General features: G+C 41.2%; 1 protein-coding gene across 6 annotated transcripts in view; it reads left to right on the top strand.

Moving 5' to 3' along the window:
* The window catches only part of LOC128744612 (uncharacterized), a 115,681-nt gene that overhangs the window by 14,159 nt on the left and 82,191 nt on the right, over positions 1-19,331 (top strand). Inside the window, exon 1 of one of the 6 annotated variants that reach the window (XM_053841749.1) lies at positions 11,761-11,787. The exons of the other annotated variants lie outside the window; for them this stretch is intronic. The gene's annotated coding sequence lies outside the window, so the exon portion shown is untranslated. Of the gene's footprint in view, positions 1-11,760; positions 11,788-19,331 lie in introns of those variants that run through there. 6 annotated transcript variants of the gene reach the window in all.

Below are 19,331 nucleotides of genomic sequence, written 5' to 3'. Positions count from 1 at the left end.
AGACTTAGTTTTCGCTACATTGACTGTGAGACCTGCTGCCTGGGAGCTCTCGGAGAGGTCGTCTAACTTGCTCTGCATATCGTTTCGGCGTTGTGCGAGCAAAACAATGTCGTCGGCTAGGTCGAGGTCATTTAGCTGCTCCATCGTTAGAGGATTCCAAGGCAATCCTCGATTTGGTCTACTGTCAATTGCTCCAACTAATATCTCATCCATAACGATGAGAAACAGAAGCGGTGATAAAATGCAGCCCTGTCTCACGCCAGCAGTAACCCTTATGGGGTCGGACAAGACGCCGTCGTGCAAAACCTTGCACGAGAACGCCTCGTACTGAGCCTCGATGAGATGGACTAGCTTATCTGGAACTCCTCTACGCCTAAGTGCGCCCCAGATGTTTTCGTGATTGAGTCGGTCGAACGCCTTTTCGAAGTCAACGAACACCAGCAGAAGAGAGTCCTGGAATTCGTTGATTTGCTCCAATATAATGCGGAGCGTTGTGATATGGTCTACACATGATCGGCCAGCACGGAATCCAGCTTGCTGCCGCCGGAGAGTAGCGTCGATCTTCTCCTGAATCCGGTTGAGGATTACCTTACAGAGTACTTTGAGAGTAATACAGAGCAACGTGATGCCACGCCAGTTACCGCATTCCGTTAGGTCTCCTTTCTTAGGGACTTTGACCAATATGCCCTGCATCCAGTCCACCGGAAAAGTTGCGGTTTCCCAAATATTGCTGAAAAGCTGATGCATCATCTGTGCTGACAAAGATGGGTCAGCTTTGAGCATTTCGGCTGAAATACGATCTATCCCTGGCGCTCTATTGGATTTCATACTCTTGATGGCAGCTACAATTTCATCCAGCGATGGCGCCTCCGAGTTCACGCGATTTATTCGACGAACTGTAGGCGTCGTACGCTGCTGGTTTTGTTGGTCTCTGACATTTGAAACTCGGAAGAGTTGTTCAAAATGTTCAGTCCATCGCTTAAGCTGTTCTGTACGGTCAGTCAATAGCTGACCAGCTCTGTCCTTTAGCGGCATCTTTGTATTCATCCTGGCACCACTAAGGCGGCGAGAAATATCGTACAACAAACGGATATCACCATTGGCGGCGGCGGTTTCTCCTTGTTCGGCTAGGGAGTTAGTCCAGGCTCTCTTGTCCCGCCTACAAGCACGTTTAACAGCCCTCTCCAGTTCGGCGTATCGTTGACGGGCAGCTGTCTTAGCCGATCTGGTCCGCGCTCGCTCAATGCCGGCTTTCGCCTCTCTCCGCTCGTCGATCTTCCTCCAAGTTTCATCCGAAATCCACTCCCTCCGCCCACTGCGCGCTTTACCGAGGGTTTCATCACTGGTCGTGATGAAGGCGTTCTTGATGCCGGTCCATTGCTCTTCGACGGTTCCACCAGATGGCAACTCCGAGGCTCGAGATTCAAGTTGTTCAACAAAGGCCCTTTTCACCTCAGGATTCTCCAATCGGCGGACGTCGTAGCGGCACCCAACTTTCTCCTCCCGTCGTTGGACACGTGCGACGCGCAGACGTATCTCAGCGATAACAAGATGATGGTCGGATGCAATGTCAGCGCTGCGTTTGTTGCGTACATCAAGAAGGCTCCTTCTCCATTTCCGGCTGATGCAGATGTGGTCGATTTGGTTTTCTGTTCGGCCGTCGCGGGAAACCCACGTGACTTTATGTACTGGTCTATGGGGGAAGAGCGATCCACCAATGACCATGTCGTTATTACCACAGAATTCTGTAAACAGCTCCCCGTTTTCGCTCATCTCTCCTAGGCCATGGCGTCCCATGACGCGTTCAAGGTCCGCGTTGTTTGGGCCAATCTTCGCGTTGAAGTCGCCCATGTGAATTTGGATGTCCCCCTTCGGGATTTTCTCAACCACGCTGTTCAGCTGGCTGTAAAAGCTCTCTTTCTCCTGCAGGTCGGCAGCATCTGTTGGCGCATAGCACTGGATTGCCGTAAGGTTCCTAACCCGTGTTCTAAATCTGGCAACGATTATTCGCTCATTTATTGGTTCCCACTTCATCAGGGCCGCATGTGCCCCTGGGCTCAGTAGGAATCCAACTCCTCTTTCTCGAGTAGCATTTTCACCTCGTATGCCAGAGTAGAGCAAGACTTGCCCGGATGATGTCCTGTGTTCGCCAGTACCCGGCCAGCGGACCTCGCTCAGCCCCAGGATTTCAAGCTTCAGGCGGCTAGCTTCCCTTGCAAGTTGAGCCAGCTTGCCCTGCTGGGCAAGGGTCAGTATATTCCATGTTCCGATTCGTGTCCGTGTTTTCATGCTAAAGGTCGTTGCCAATAATCCGGAGAGATTTCTTCTTTCATTTTCATTAACTTTTTGTGTGTTCTGGTACAGTAGGCTGTTAACCTAAGGTCCTTATCCCGCTGATGGGGCTGCCATCTTAATGTGGGCGGGAGCCACTGTGCCCCCTTTCCTGTTAGCATACGACAACCGAAGTTGCGTACCCCAGCCGGCACCTCGTGGAGGTAGGAATAGGAGTTAATGAACAGAGGTTATGGAATGCACATGTTCACCCTTTGCCAGCCATGTGCAAACTTTGAGATTAGCAAACTTTGCAAACTTTGAGATTGAGCAATTAACCAATGGTAGGGTTTATTTGTAATTCCCGTCGTAGTAAGTAAAGCCATTCTAATTTTTATCATTTTTCTGGATGGATTTAATGAATACTTCACAAGTTCTTGTGCTGATTTGACTAAAACACACTTGCCTTCCGATCCGTGAACTTTGAAATCACTGAAAAGCTATTATTAAAGTATATTATTGAAATTACGCAACTTACTTCATTTCTTAAATTCGTCGTACCGTTTTAAAATCCGTTCGTCAAAATTTTACATCGTCCGAACTAAAAATCACAACAATGTTTACTAAAATAACGGTACGAAGCGTGTATTTCTGTAGGACGGCAGGACAAATGTTGTTCTGCAAAATTTCTGCAGGTCAGGCAAGTTTTCCTGGCTGTAGAATAACGACAATGCCTTGCGTGAGTTATTTTCATTTATGAATGACGGAAATTAAAACGATTAGTCGACATTTTCTACTTCGTCGCACGAAAAAACGTAGGAAATTTGGCTGGTATGACTTCTTTAATGATAAAAAGCATTTAAATAGATCTCAACTCACTTTGATTGATCGCGTATGATAGGCAACACAACTAAAATTTTAGGGAATAACTAGTTTTGCATTGTGTGTCATAAAAATGCTGATATTTTTAATAATTTGTGATGGATAGGACGGGAATAGGCAATTACGACGAAGCAGCAACATACCCTGTGATTTTGTAAAGAAGAACAGGGCTTTCAAATGGAGTAAAAAATTTTTTGGTAGTTGGTCATCTGGGATTTGGTCGCCATATTGGATTTTATCAAAAAATCGCCGTTTTCGCCATGATCCCCCCATCCAATTTTCATTTTATGACCACTATTGGAAAGCTGAGAAAAAATGCTACCAGAAACATTTATGAAATTAGGTGTGCATTGGCATTGACTAATTGAAATAACCAATTATCTTTAGCAAGGTTCACAATTTTCATATAACTATTGTGATATTTCTATAAACGACATGGTTTTGTAGAGGAATGATAGGGCTTGAATATTGGTGATCATTTTTGTCTGTTGCTTTTCTTTCGAGTTCAGTCTTTAGTCAGACTTTAAATGCTATCTTATTGCACTTATATCCGATATTTTCAATCATCCGTTTCCGTTTTCCACAGCTGGTCTAAATTATTCCAAAAAGAAAAATGCACAAAATTTCAACAAAATCGAACCACTTTTAAATTTTCATTATGAAATTGCCGTATAAATATGTATCTTAGTTTTGACGATTTTGTCGATCAAATCGTTATCAATCGAAGAATGAGTCTTGAGTTTTTTCGAATGAAAAGAAAATGTTTCAGTAGAACCGTAAGACAAGGAACGACATCGATCGATAATGAGACCCATCAAATCGAGGACCAAACTTGCTTTGTCGATCTATTTTTGCAAATAGGCATTGCCAATTCACATCATCACCGACCACCGACCGCAGGGGCGCGCACCCCGCATCCCCACATGCTGAACCACAATGAAACTGACAGCTTTCGACACGGCACATGCCCGAGGACCACCTGTACGGTAATAATTGTAAGCTATTTAACATGGCATACGTATCTATGTATGTATGTGCTTGTGCGCGCGTACATATGTCAGACCTAGAGCGTTTGGCTGACTAACTAGCTCCAAGTATTAACGTGACTGGGCCTATTAAAGTGTAATAATTAATAATGACCATATAGCGTAGAGTAGCAACCAGTAGAGCCGGTTTAGCATTACGATGCGAATGATGGCTCCGTTCATCATCGGACGGCCCAGTTCGCTGTTATTGTTGTTATTGTTATTGATGGAAAATTAACCAGCTGTGCGTGATGTACGGCTGTTTTCGCGGTTGTAGCTATTATCTTCCCTCCTGGCCCGTAATAGTTGTCACGCTCTCGCATTGTGACTGACTGGCGTTAGTTTTTTTTGTGTGTGGAATAATGAAGAATTAGACTTGTCTAGAAGGTATCGAATGTAGGCTAATATTGGCCCTTTTGAGCGACCTTCCCATTTTTGCGTAGGCTAGCTAAGTGATATCACTTGCCTGGACAAAGGCCCATTGCACCGAAGCTATTGATGATCTATTGTATTCGATAAAAGTTGGATACACTCACTTGTTTGCGATTAGTTTTTTGATCCTGTCAGTTAAATTTACTGAAATAGTTGAGAGTGTATTGTTTACATCGGGAGAATTTCATCACTGTCGATTGAATGGGTGAGTCCCAAACTCAAAGCATAGTAATTTATTTCCGGAAAATTTGATGAGAATCGAACTTAAGGGACAATGTTTCAAAGTCCAATTTCAAGTCCAATTTCAAGTCCAATTCCAAGCACAATTTCAAGTGCAATTGAACTCCTTTTTTCGTGTTTATCGTTTAATGTTTTATTTTTTTATTTCTTAATTCATCTGATTACTGTCTACATGAAGTCTAATAACTTTAAAAGATTGGAAATTTTTATCTTCTGCACAAACTTGTTTATGGCTCATCGAAATTGAATAACTCTTCCACCTTTAAAAAGTTTCTAGTATATGCGATATGTGGTTTATTGTATCCAAAAACAGTACGGTGAAATGGTACTTGCAGTAGGGCAGTAGAACATTGTTCTACGTCGATAATCTAACGAGCTAAGATCAAGTAGACGGCAGCGATCTAAGTATGACGGGAGATGCTCGAGATTACCCCATCGCAGATGTCTCAGAACAAGCCGGATAAAGTTTCTTTGCACTCGCTCGATGCGGGTTCCCTGTTAATGTTTGAGAACACCACACTATGCTGCAATTTTCATGCAACGGTCGATCACAATATAACGATTTGAGGTAGTGATGATCATTATAACTCCGTCCAGTTTCGATTCGGCGACAATTCTCAGTTTTTCCAACAGATAAAAACAGTTTCAAATCATCAGCGCCCACAAGTCGGCAACCGATATCTAATAGCAAAATGCCGTCGTTAAAAAATAGTGAAAAAAGCAATGGTCCCATATTACTACCTTGCGCAACACTTGAGGTATTGGAAAATTGCGTAAAGATACAGGAACCAAGCTTCATGCGCGGTACCCTGTCGCGCAAGTACGAGCCGAGTCATTGTAGTTGTTGTTGAGATGCAACGATATTGTATGGTCAATCCGGTCAAAAGCTGCTTTCAAGTTCGTGCAGATTACGTCCACTTGCTTCTTATTTATTATCTATTTGCGAAATACAAGTTGAGGCAAATTCCATTAAATTGGTGCAAACGGAACGACCAGGCATGAAGTTATTAAAAATTTTATGATAACATTTTTGCTGTTTCTCGGTTTCCCTGAATATTTACCTAATTCAAACATTCATATCTCATGAACCAAACAACGCAGACCAATCAGTTTCTTATGAAATGCGTGTAAAATTTCTTAGCAAATTCACAGAGGGATTACCGATGGATCTAGACGTAGTCTGTCTCCTGTTGCTTTCCAGAAAAAGAAGCAGAGAAAATGGAAAATAGCACAAAGAAAAACGTGACAAGCGGGTTGGGGAATAAGCATAAGCATAAGCATAGGACACCGCTTGTGTGTTGCTACTCCGTCTTTGACCAGGAACGCTGAAAATTGTAAAAAGATGGTTAGAAAAAGCATACTTGACACAGCACACTATCCCCGTTTGTCAATGGGGTTAGGAAATTATGCAAAACGCAGGAGAAAGAGCACAAATTGGTATGAAAAAGAGAAACATGAAGCAAAAAACACGACAGAATAGGAGGGAAATCGAGGCACAGAAAGAGAAAAAAGTGGAAAAGTAGAAAATGAAAGAATAAATGGTATAGAAAAAGCAGGAAAACGAAGCAAAAAACAAGGAGATTGGACAGAAAGAGATGAAGAATCGAAGAAAAAGGAAGCAAAATGAGAGAAAAGTAGAACTCTAAAGAAAACGAAGAAAATGAGGATAAATGGAGCAGAAAGATAAAAAACGTGAAAGATAAAAAAAACAAAAAAGGAGAGAAACGAAGGAGAAAAAGAGGAAAAGAAAGGGAAAATATACGAGAGCAGGAGAATGGAGAAAGGAGTACAGAACGAGAGGTAAAATGATGGGGACAAAAGATTAAAACAAACGATAAAAGAGAAAAGAAAAGGAGGTAAAGCAGGACATAATAAGAGGAAGAACGGAGCTGTTGAATGAAAAAAGACGGACGAAGATCGGATGAAAAATGCGATAGAAAAGCAATTAAAAGGCGAAAAAAGACGAACCGAAGCCGGGACCGAAGGAAGTCGAAAGGGGGTAGAAATTAATATATGTAGAACAAGTTATGAAAAGAAGGCTGAAATCGGGGAAGACGAAAGAAGAAACCTGGAATTAAATATTAACAAAAAGAAAACTTATTCAATTCCAGGTTTCGTATTTTACTTAGACGCTCCAAAAACTTCCCGAAGCAGAAAGATAAACAAAGAATGTACAAACAAAGAATATAACAAGAAAATTTGGTACTGAGGAAAAGGGCGAAAAACCGAAGAGGAATAATATAGAAAAGGAAAAGAGAGAATAAAAAAGCAGAGAAACCAAAAGGGAAAAGACGAATAACAAAAGAACCGATAGAGGAAATGAGGTAAACGAAAAAAAGGTCAAACGAAATATTAAACGAGAAATATTGAACAAAAAACGGGAAAATGGGACAGAAAATAGATGAAGACGTAGACGGGAAACACGGATTAAAGAAAAAGGTAAAACGGAAGAGTGGAAGAAAAGAAAAACGGGAGATAAAAGAAAAAAATAACCGGAGAGGAACGGGCAAAGGGAAGCCAAAAATAAAAGAAAACAGAAAAGACGTGGCGAAAGGCGGAAAACGGTACAGGCGAAGACGAAAAACGAGTAGGAAAGCGACAAAAAAGAAGAGGAAAGACTGAAAAAGGGAAAGAAAACAACAAAAAACAAGTGAAAAGTATGAGAAAAAATAGTACTGAAAACAAAAACAATGGAAGAGAAAGCGAAGAAAAACGGAAAAATTAAACAACGGAAAATGGGACAGATGAAAAGAAAACCGAGAGATATAGAGGAAAAACAGAAGGAATGTGAGAATAAAAACCACAAAATGGTACAGAAGAGAAGAAACAATGGAACATAAAGTGAAAAAACAGGACTGAAAAAATGTTACACGGATGAGAGAATAAGACAAAAAATGTCAATTTTAATTTCAAGTAAAACTTCGTGTCTAATTTCGTGGTCATGTATGATTTGAAATAAAATTTGAAGTTCGAATTAGTTTAAATTGCAGTCCGATTTTAAGCCCAATTTCAGGCCAATTTAATTTCAATTTTAGGTTCAATTTGAAGTCATCTTTAGTGATTTGATGTCCAATTTCAATTTCCAAGTCGAATTTAATTCAAATTTCAAATAAAATTTCAAGTCCTATTTTAATTAAAAGCCTCAAATTCTGTCATAAGTCCTATTTCATGTGTAATTCCATGTAAAACTTTTCGATATTATTGTGATAAGTAATATTAGATTCGCCACCCTACGACGATAACTTCATATCTCGAGGCTAAAGCATTCTCCTGAAAGGTTGGGTGCCCCACTTTTTGTTAATGTCTGGGCACGCTAGTAGTATAATTAAAGGGTGTCCCACATCAAATTGCACCACGGAGAAATACTGTAGAAAATTACTCAATTGACCGATCCTTTTCAAACTTTCAGACAATAAAATATAACCCATTAGTAAGCGTTTGGCATATTTATTTTATTCAACTTCGACGTCATAACCGAATGCTCGCACCTTACGCTTTACTTGATGCTGTACAATATGCAGCTAAGATGCTGTACAATATCTGGCTGCAGGTTCTTCTTCAGAAACTCACTTTTCCCTCATGTCTTTTTCATATTTGACCTCTTTGGGATGCTTCCATGGTGCCTGCTTCATAATAGCCCAGTATTTTTCGATGGACCCTAGTTCCGGTGCGTTGGGGGACGGGGGTCTTGTCCTTGGGTACTAAAGTAACCCCGTTGACTTCGTACCACTCCAGGACATCCTTTGAATAGTAGCATGAAGCTAGATCCGGCCAAAAGATCGTAGGGCCCTCGTGTTGCATCAGCAGAGGAAGCAGCCGCTTCTGTAGACATTCCTTGAGGTAGATCTGTCCATTTACAGTCCGGGAGGTCACGAACGGCGCACTTCGTTTGCCACATGAGCAAATCGCTTGCCAGATCATGTATTTTTTGGAAAACTTTGAAAGTTTCTGCTTCGTTACTTCCTCTGTAACATTAAAATTGTGCTGGGAGGTGTTCTCAGAGCTTCGCAATAACGTTTAATCACACGTTTGACCGTTGACTGCACGATTCCGAGTGGTTTTCCGATGAGAGATTCGAAGATTTTCAGATGTTTGCGCAAAATCAATTCACGACGCTGCTTTTCGGATGACGCCATTTTTTCCAATTTTCGAAAAACTGACAGCGATAAAAATACAGTGTAAACAATACACTCTTAACTACTACTACCCAAATTTTCAAGCGAAAATACCCAATGGGTAATTTTCTACAACGTTTCTTCCGTGGTGCAATTTGATGTGGGACGCCCTTTAGTTGGAAATTGTTGATTTTGTCAAGAACCTTTACGTGGCTTGGTAATAGTTTATTTTCGGAAGTAGAAATTGTTCACTTTTGTAGTGAGACAACGATTTTAATAATTGTCAGAATAGTCGACTGAAGTTTTTGGAGCGTCTTAGTAGAATACGAAACCTAAAAATAAAAAATAAGAAAACTTATCCAATTTAATTCTACTATATGTAGTACACATAGTAGAATTAAATTGGATAAGTTTTCTTATTTTTTATTTTTAGGTGTCAGAATAGTTTTCAGTCTGAACTCGGACATCGTCTGATTTATCGGGCAATTTATCATCTAAAAGAATAGAAATACAGATTGATATGTAATTCTATTTTTTTTTTAATTTTTATGTATGACTGCTGCTTTTGCTGTGAGCCAGGTATCAGCATTTGTGACTGTTGTGACCCAAAACAATAATATTCATTTCACGTTTCTGCTTCGATCGTTAAATTAATAAAAAAATGAGACAATTTGCTGAGTTCGAGACCCTTGGCCGTTTATTTGTAAAGGAACGGCTGGTTGGTCCCTTCACTTCGTCTTTTTTTTTCACTGATGGGACGAGCATGATCTTCGGAAACCATGTGTTAGCGTTGCCGGCGGTTGGGTAAAAAAACGCGTCCGGTGTTCTGCCAATTCTGCCTATATCAACAAAATCATCATCAGCTGCTCGAAAATAGCGTTACACCCATCGACGCTTGGTATGACTGCGGCAGACTCTGAACCATACATACACCAATAATGCGCCCCTCGCGTACAGCGAGTTTCCGTTCCTTTCCCGAGGTTACCTCACCCAACACGGTGCCTCTTGATATATCCCGTATTCGATGCCCATTACTGCACTCAACCGCGTGCCTCTGTGGTGGTGAAGTACATAAGCACCCATCGAACACCGAAACAAAAAGATGGACACAAAGGCCATAAAATGAAGGAAGAACGAAAATGAATTGACTTTCGTTCCAATGTCAAGGTCAGCTATTCCGGCTTAAAACACCACCCATCAATCGGTCTAATGCATGATGGACAAGGAATATGTAACAGAAGACGCTAGAAACCGAGTCGGTGGTGTTGGGTTGGGGATGGTGTGTGTTGGTGGCACCGACAGTTAGCAGACCGGGGGACGGCACTTTTCCGCCGCCGCCGGTATCCACTAATCACCATCGCCATGGCGCAATGTGGTTTTTGTTTTGGTCAAAACTTCCTCCAAAGTGTTGGAATTGAATAGGGGGCCGCTAAGGTGCAGTTGCTTCCGTTGTTTGGAACTGAAATTATGCAATCGGGGGGAAACAAAGTGCGGCTAATTACTTATTCCTGCTCTATATGCGTTATCTGCTTTTGGACTGTAAAATAAAGGCTAAACTACTGACGTTTTTTTTGTTTAAGTATAACTAATTTAAAAAATGTATGTTTGTGCATTAATTGTGTTCGAAACTACTCACATTCTAATTTTTTAGTCAGTTTTATTTCTAAATTGAGTCGCTGTTCGATTGGCACCGTAATAATTTCCAAATGGTTTCGTTTTACTTTTTTCGCAACTAAAATACAACAATTTCGCTAAAAAAGAACTTTCTATTAATGTTTGAAATACCGAACAGCTGGTTCGTTAAAAATAATAATAGAGGGATGTCCTCTACTCTATGGCTGGATAGTCTCTATTCCAGAACGTTGGCGATTTCTCCAAAACAAAGAATGAGAATTGTTAAAAGTACTATTGTTTCATTCTTTGCGAATATTTTTATCATTCTATGTTGTTGATAAATTGCTTGTGTCGGCGTATAGAGACTGTCCATCAGTCATACAGAACTTCCCCTTTGTGGATACCAATGCTAGTGTTATCTACGAATAGTAGAAGTTTGATAAGCTAATATCATATTATTATTATAAATTTGGATGGATTTATCCCTTTCCTGTAACTTGCAATCGCATGAAGATTTCACGAAGAAAAGGCTCTTATCCGCTGTTAGTTGGATTAAGGTTTGTTTCTTTTTTTGCCCGGTCCTTTTTTGGTACAGCCGGAGCAATTTTGCAAAGTGCTGCTCTATACCACTTCACTACTCCTACAGTTGTGGTCTTCCTCGGATAGCACCGCACCCATCAGCCCACCACACCCGCGTGTGTGATGGATGAAACCAAGATCCGCGAAACGTAAGTGCACACCACTTGAAATCCACCTTCTACAGAGCCGAAACTAGCCGGCCGGCCGGCCGGCATCGTCGTTACATCAGCAGGATGACGCGTTCGGTAGAATGCCGCACCGGACGGGTGGTGCAGAGAGAGAAAAAATGTATAAATTCAAGTTTCGGGCCTTTCGCAAACGGCTCTCGCTCGACTCGTGATCAGTTGTTGCCAATTGCAGATTTTTATTTAATTTATAGTTTTCTGCTAGCGATCTGGATTGTAGGTACGTTTCTGTAATTATTATAAATATGATGAAATAAGCGCTTATTTGGTAATTATATTTTTACAGAGTTCTTTTGGTCTGGGTATTCAGCAATTTAAAGATGTGGACATGTAGAAAATTGATGTTCTGTCGTTTGATATAGAAGATAGAAAATTACGGAGTCCAATGAAAAACGATCAATTTTCATCGTGAAAAGTAATCCAAATTTTTCTGTTAGTGACGTTGTGAGTATATCAACAAATATTTTGATATTTTGAATAGACATTCATAAAAATTGACACATTTGTTGAATCCTCAATCAAATAGTTATTTACTACTTTCTAGTTTCTAAAAAAAGCCTTGGGCTTGAACGTCTTTCTAAAGTTTTCCTTCTTTTCCGCTTTGTTCTTTAATTATGACTACTTAAAATCTGTTCAGTTATAAAAAAATAAGTTTCTGACATCATTCGTGACGCTTAAGCCATCTCTATCACGAACGCCCGCGTTACGAGATAGCAAATAGTAAACCTCTTGCTGGTAATTTTCTATATAATAGAAGAAGTTAAACAACCAACGACAAAAATAACAATAAGTCCCTATTGGGTAGTCGTTAAACGATCGACGGTGATGAGTTTAAATTAGTCGACCAATTTGTCAATCTTTTCGGCTCACTGATAACTAAGTACAATGATACCAGCTAGCGGATTCGGAAGTCTAAAAACCACTTCCGGATCGGCCAGCAACAGAACTCGTAATTTCTATAAATGTCATTTGAAGTCGAATGGAGTTAGTAAACGTCACCGTCGTCATCGTTATCGGCATATAGACGGGGAGGCTCGTACTGTTTTAAGCAGTCCTCCTCTTTTAACAGCATAGAGTCGGGGGAAGGCTCGTGCTGTATCAAAAACTTGTCTAAATTGTATTTAATCCTCAATCATTCTAGCTCGATGAGTGACTTGGTATTGGCAAATCGGCTTAAACCAGCCATCAAGCACGCCACACTATTGCTAGTACCAGTGGTGGGGTTCTTGAAGAGAACAGACTTTACTGCACTGCAGACTTCGTTCGGCATACTTGCGACGTGGCCGGCCAATCGTAGCCAACCAATCATCACCAGGTGACGAAGGAATTCTCTCCTAATAGTGCTTGCAGCTCGTGATTCACTCGCCTGTGTCACTTTTCCCCTTTCGTTTATACTCCGCCAAGTCGCAGGTCCGTTGAAATACGGCATGTTCACGTAGATCTTCAGGGCTCAAGCAGTCACCTTCATCAAATTCGGCCTTAAGTCACTCGTCACCAACTTTCCAGGCGTCTCAGAAGTCGCAAGTCTACTTCGCACTGTTCAAAAGAACTCGTGCGATCGACCTTCTGTTTGTTCCTGGTTCTTGGTCTGTTGGAGAAAACGGTCACTATTGCACTAGGGTAACGGCACCAGAAATCGCCACTTTTTCAGACAGCAAACAAGAAAGTCGAGATTCATTACCATATAGCTCCATATCGATGAGTAATGTTCAGCCTACATTAAATAGAAACATTTTTGCTACGTTTTCAGCATAAAAAGTAAGACCAAATATTTTAAAAAGTCGTTGCAAATGTAAAATTTGTGATGCATGTTGAGGCACCAGTTTTCGACCCCCAAGACCCAGTTTTCGACATTCCTGTGCTTCAGTTTTTGCCAAAAGCATCGTTTGCATCTTGTTCTAGTCTGAAAGTTCATTTATGCTTATATTTTTTTTCCGAAAAATAGAATCAATTTTCAGTTAAATTGTGAAAACAGAATGGATCACTGGTTCCTGTCATGTGCCCAAGAACGCTCCATTAAAATTCTTCAATGGCGAAAAGTGGATCATGTTCAACTCATCTCAATCTGACGCCACAAACTAAAAATAATGCCAGTTTGTCCGGAAAAAAATAACCATAACATGAAGATAAAAATTATTGTAACAGTAGGATACAAAATACAGTAAAAACAATAAAATTTATCGCAGAAAAGATAACCAAACCATCAAACTTATTGTTGTCCACCATAACGTTCATAGTTGTCAGAGATTCTACCATAAAAATGACGGGTTGTTAAGTATCTTAACAGGGGTCAGTCCCAGCGTAGTGGTCAGCATTCACGCCTCTCACGCCGAGGACCCGGCTTCAAATCCCAACCCCGCAGAAGTCACGAATGACCCAAGCTAGTTAAAGTGACTATAATAAAAAAAAGTATCTTAACAATAAAAATATCGAGTTTTTCACGAACAAAAATTTTCATTTACAGTAAAAGTTATCGTTCTTTTATAGTAATTTTAGGCGATTCTATCAATTCTATAGCATAAAATAAGAAACAAAAATGTGAATAAAATTTGAAAGTAAGGCACTTTTACAATAAATTTACCATAAGTTTCAATGTTCACAATAAAAACTGTTGTAGATGCATTGTTTCTACCACGGCAGGTAACCAAGTTTTCGCCGCCAACATCTCGTGTGTGAGAAAATGAAATAGCATTTCACCACTGCGTTTACTCGACTGCCAGCAGTTTGATTTTGGATGGTTTCTACTACAAAGTTTATTGTAAATTTTTTTTCGGGTACCCATTAAGGGTTTGGAGTCGTATTATATTGGTTCAGTACATAGCTATGTTTAGATTATTGAGCACGTTATGCTAATTATTATATTCTAAATATCAATAAAGTACTTGTGAACCACTAAGGTGGCGAAAACTGATGCCCTGGCGAAAACTGCTTCCGTTGCCCTATCGTCCCTGACCCACTGTAAAGGCGAGATATTCGTCAGGTGTTCGATGGAATTCTCCACAAGCATTGCGTGTAGAACGTCATTCACCTGCTTCTGTCACTCTCCGTTTATAATCTGTAATCAAAACCAGACCCCTGACAGGGAGCCATATTTTCGTGGTAAGAATCAGCACGCTCCTTACCCGTTTTGTACAAATCAGAAACTATACATGTGCCGCTTAAACTACAGCTGGTACTAGCACCTCACGAACACTCTCTTATCCGGGGCAGGAGTCGTGGGCCCGAAAAAAAAAGTTGGTGGTATGTGTAAAACTTGGCTAATTAAAGGAACTAGATATGCTAGTCTTTGATTTCCTCATATATAAGTAAAAAGTATGCCATTAGCACTATCTACTGGCGCAGGGTTTATTAGATTATCATAGTCTTCCCGATCAAATGAAATTAACAAAATTATAACAGGATGAATTTTTTTTTGTTTGATTATAGTCACTTTAACAGCTTGGGTCATTCGTGACTTCTGCGGGGTTGGGATTCGAACCCGGGTCCTCAGCGTGAGTGGCGTGAATGCTAACCACTATACCGGGATTGACCCCAACAGGATGAGTTCTAAATAACAAGTTTTTTATAACAAAATCTCCTATGCCTTTTGTTATAAACTTGGTCTCATTAGTAGTCATAAATAACAAAAATTGTTACAAAATCCGCTCTAGGCATATCATAAATATATCAAATTATGATATATTTTGATCTAGTTTATATCAAGAAGTGCCACCAAAACCAGAATTCTGGCCTGCTAACCTAACCTAACACTCTGTATACTTAGAGTACGATCAATATGTAAGTCAATAGCGAATTTAAGATGATTAACATCGGTGTTGCCATCTTCGAGAAAAGTGACTGCGATTACGGAGTTACACACACATACAGATAATTCTCAGTTTTCGAAACGGAGTCGCATGGTACCTAACATTTGACCCGCTGAGCCGTCTTCACATTTTCGGGTTTCCGAGTGATTCTTATACCTTTCCTACTAAGTCTTTCTGTAGCAAAAAGACAAAAAGAAGAAGCGAATTATGTTCAAGCAAGTTTTTGAGATATTTGTGGTACCGACTTTAAAAATCGGCATAAAAGTTTTTATTCGCTGTGTAATCGCTCCGGACATGAGGTTACAAAAAGTTGTAACTTTGTCAATTTTTGGAGTTTATTCAAGCAGCTTCAGACACATATGTTCAAAATGACTATCTTTCGTCTTAATAAATACATACATTTGTTAGAATTAAAAAACTCCTATGCTTATGGTACCTATATTTTTTCGGAACTGTTCAACGCCTCAACCCTTTCTACACTCGATTTACGTTAAAGTGTAACTGTTAGCACGTTATTTCCGCACGTTTCTAGTACACATGGCTGCTTATATAGAAGCCAGTAGACGCAAAAAATCTACACAAATAGCAATCGTCTCAAGAACCACTCGACCAAGCGTCCATCCGTCCATCGTTTTCAGTCGGTCAGTAAAACACAAACACACCCAAAGGCAGCAGCGCTGTACTCCCAGATAGCACGCCATGTGTATTCGTTTTGTGTTTGCTATAATATGCAAACTCAGTTTCTTCCGTCCTCCGATATGCACCACACCACGAGCTTGTCGATCAATCAATCTGCCGGCGCGGCCATGCCTCTGCGTCCGTCGCCGTGCCGCCGTACCCAGCTCTTTCACTTTCCTCGACAAACCGGCCGCCTACGAGTGGGCTGCCACGCACCAGCCAGCAGCCTCAGCCTCACTTACTCCCGTGGTCCAGTTCCATGTTCGAACGAACTGGCAGAATCAGACTTGGTTTTGCCGGATCTGCACTAATCACGAAATAACGAGACGCAAGATGAATAGCAAATCGTCGTCGCGTTTAAAAGAATGTAGCATTCGATTTGAATTTGAATACATAAAAGCTCTTCAGGCTGAGTTCCAGCGCTGATAAATCGGTTTGAACCGGTACAGATAACTCGGCAATTTCACCCGTAAGCAGCACGAAAATTGAAACATCCAGGAAGGCGTTTTGAATGTAATTATTGTATGTGTATTTAAAAATCAAGTTAAAGGAAGAAAATTGCGATTTTAATTTGAGAGTCGCCTTATCGTAAATCACCGCTCAGTTGGTTTCGAGGAACGCTGCTGGTCTAACAAGGCAGTCGTAGAATGTTCGAATGTCGGGTAGGCGGTACTGCTGGATAGAGTCAGTAGGATTGTTGCACTAGCCCCGTAATTGTCCTGTACTCTAATGCCGGCTGTGAAGTCTGTCGATAAAGAAGGGTCAAGTCTTAGAAAGACGTTTAAGCCCAAGGCTTTGCTTCGTTTATCGTGAATTGGTACATTTCCATCGACGGTAGCAGTGTCGATGTAAAAATTAAGAGCATTTTTTCTTAGAGAACCTCTTTTCAAACGATAACGATTTCAATAATTCATTGTAGTTATTTCGTTACTGTCTAGTTGTCGAGGTACAAAGTTTCTATTATTATTCTTGCAATGCAAGTAAAACTGTTTAGCAGTTAAAGTGTTAAATTAGTTGCACAAAAAACTCATCTGCCAAAAGCTGCGAAAGTTTGCAACTGTCTCCTGATAATAATCACATGGAATACCAGAAAAATATACAACACAGTTTTCACTGGATGAAGTCTTATCTGATTACGCTATTTCTTCGCTCGCGACTGCTACCTATTTCGGCTCCATACAAAATTTTGCTAGAATAATAAATATTTAGAAAACCTGTTAAAAATTTTAAATTATTGTCGAATGTTTTAGTGCGGCTTCAAAAATTAATACTTGGGAAGTTAAGAAATTGTGAAGAAAACGACTCCAAAGAAGATTTTCCCTAAAATTTTCAAATCCAGCAAAAACTAACTTACTCTTCACAGGGATGGCATTGTGATTCGATCACGTTTGGCATTGCCGATTTCGATTCGAGCTCGCAAACGGGTGTGACAAGGTGCTCTCCCAGATTTTGTTGCGTCGTCTATCCCCAATAGCAAGAGAATTCGTAAGGCAGTATCAAGCGGGCTTTATGGGGGCCCGTGCTACTACGGATCAAATTTTTACTCTCCGACAAATCCTCCAGAAATGTCGAGAATACAACGTGCCCACGCATCATATTTTCGTGGTTTTCAGAGCAGCTTACGATACCGTTGAACGCGAACAGCTATGGCAGATAATGCACGACTACGGTTTTCCGGACAAACTGACTCGGCTGATCAAAGCTACTCTGGAACGAGCGATGTGCTACGTGCGCGTTTCGGGGACACTCTCAAGTCCTTTCGAATCGCGCAGAGGATTACGGCAAGGGGATGGACTGTCCTGTATGTTATTCAATATCGCTATTAAAGGTGTGATCCGGCGAGCGGGCATCGAAACGAGAGGAACGATCTTCAGCAAGTGTAGTCAACTCCTAGCCTTTGCAGACGACCTCGACATCATTACCAGAAACCGTGGGACGGCGGAGGCAATCTACGCCAGACTTAAAACGGAGGCTAGGAGGATTGGGTTACAAATTAATGCGTCCAAAACCAAATATATGGTAGGAAGAGGCTCCCGAGAAAGTAACGTTAGCCTCCCACGGATAGTGACTATTGACGGCGATGAACTGGAAGTGGTTAATGAGTTCGTATATTTGGGATCTCTAGTCACCGCTGACAATAATACGAGTAAGGAGATCCAACGACGCATTCAAGCTGAAAATCGAGCCTACTTTTCCCTCCGCAAGACGCTTCGATCCAGGAGCATACGCCGCCGCACAAAGCTGACGATGTACAAAACGCTAATAAGACCGGTAGTCCTCTACGGACTTGAGACAGTAACTTTGCTTACGGAAGACATACGTGCACTTGCCGTCTTTGAACGAAAGGTGTTGCGGACTATTTTTGGCGGAGTACAAACGGAAAGCGGAGAGTGGCGGAGGCGTATGAATCACGAGCTACAAGGCGCTGCTTGGAGAGATTCCCATCATACACCTGGCGAAAGTTGGGAGACTACGGTGGGCCGGCCACGTCGCAAGGATGCCGGACGACTGTGTAGTGAAATCCGTTCTCTCCAAGAACTCCACCGGCACCAGGAATAGAGGGGCTCAACGTGCTAGATGGCTCGACCAGATTGAAGCTGACTTGCGTGTGTCGAGACGCGCAACGAATTGGCGACGAGTAACCCAGGACCGAGTACAATGGAGAGGAATTCTTGATACGGCAAGAGCCACCCCGGCTCTCGGCTGAATAAGTAAGTAAGTATAAGGTGGTACTAGAATTTCGAGTGAAATTTGGCATTACGTAAACATTCAATCGAGTTTTTTTTTATCCTCGAATCGAAGACAAATTGCTCGATCACTGAAAATCTTCCGTTTACATACGAGTGCATCCAAGAGAGTATATTTTAAAGGAAGTAAATGTTGTTTCTCAAGTAGAAAATTCAGTAACAGCAAGAAACATTCGACATATTTTGTTTTTAATCTGGTGAACGACTGGATAATGCGTAACATAGATAACATTGTGGTATTTAGTATTTTATCCAGAAACTCCTATTCCTACCTCCTCGTGGCACAAGTCGGAATACGAGCAACGTCAGCGGAAATCGGGTTACCAACCTCGGAGGAAAATAAGATCGCATACCGACAGGGAAGGAGGCACTGTGTTGTCTCAGCGCTTAATATGGTAGCTCCATCACGAGACTCGGTAGCGTGGCCCTGGTAAGCGAACCTACCTACATAGTAGTTTACTACTACGGAAATTCAAGTCAATACGGAATGCAATATTTGGCATCGACTTAGACGACGAAACAAGGAGAATGAATGGAAACTCGGTACAGTTCGTTAAATTTCGCAGGTGGCAACCGGATGCTGTTCGAACAGTTTGAACCCCGTAAACTCGAGTAGTAACTCTGCAGGAAAGGAGAGAAGATTTGGAAGATCCATGGCGGCAAGGTCCAGTTTCACCAGAGTGGTGACACTACCAAGAAACCTGAAACGGATTTTGTGGTGTTGGGCAGAATGCAGGATCGCGTGATAGATTAGAAA

Source organism: Sabethes cyaneus, chromosome 3 (assembly GCF_943734655.1).
Source record: "Sabethes cyaneus chromosome 3, idSabCyanKW18_F2, whole genome shotgun sequence".
Lineage (NCBI taxonomy): Eukaryota > Metazoa > Arthropoda > Insecta > Diptera > Culicidae > Sabethes > Sabethes cyaneus.
The sequence above is the reverse complement of the archived record's forward strand: the minus strand, read 5'-3'. Positions and strand labels throughout refer to the sequence as shown.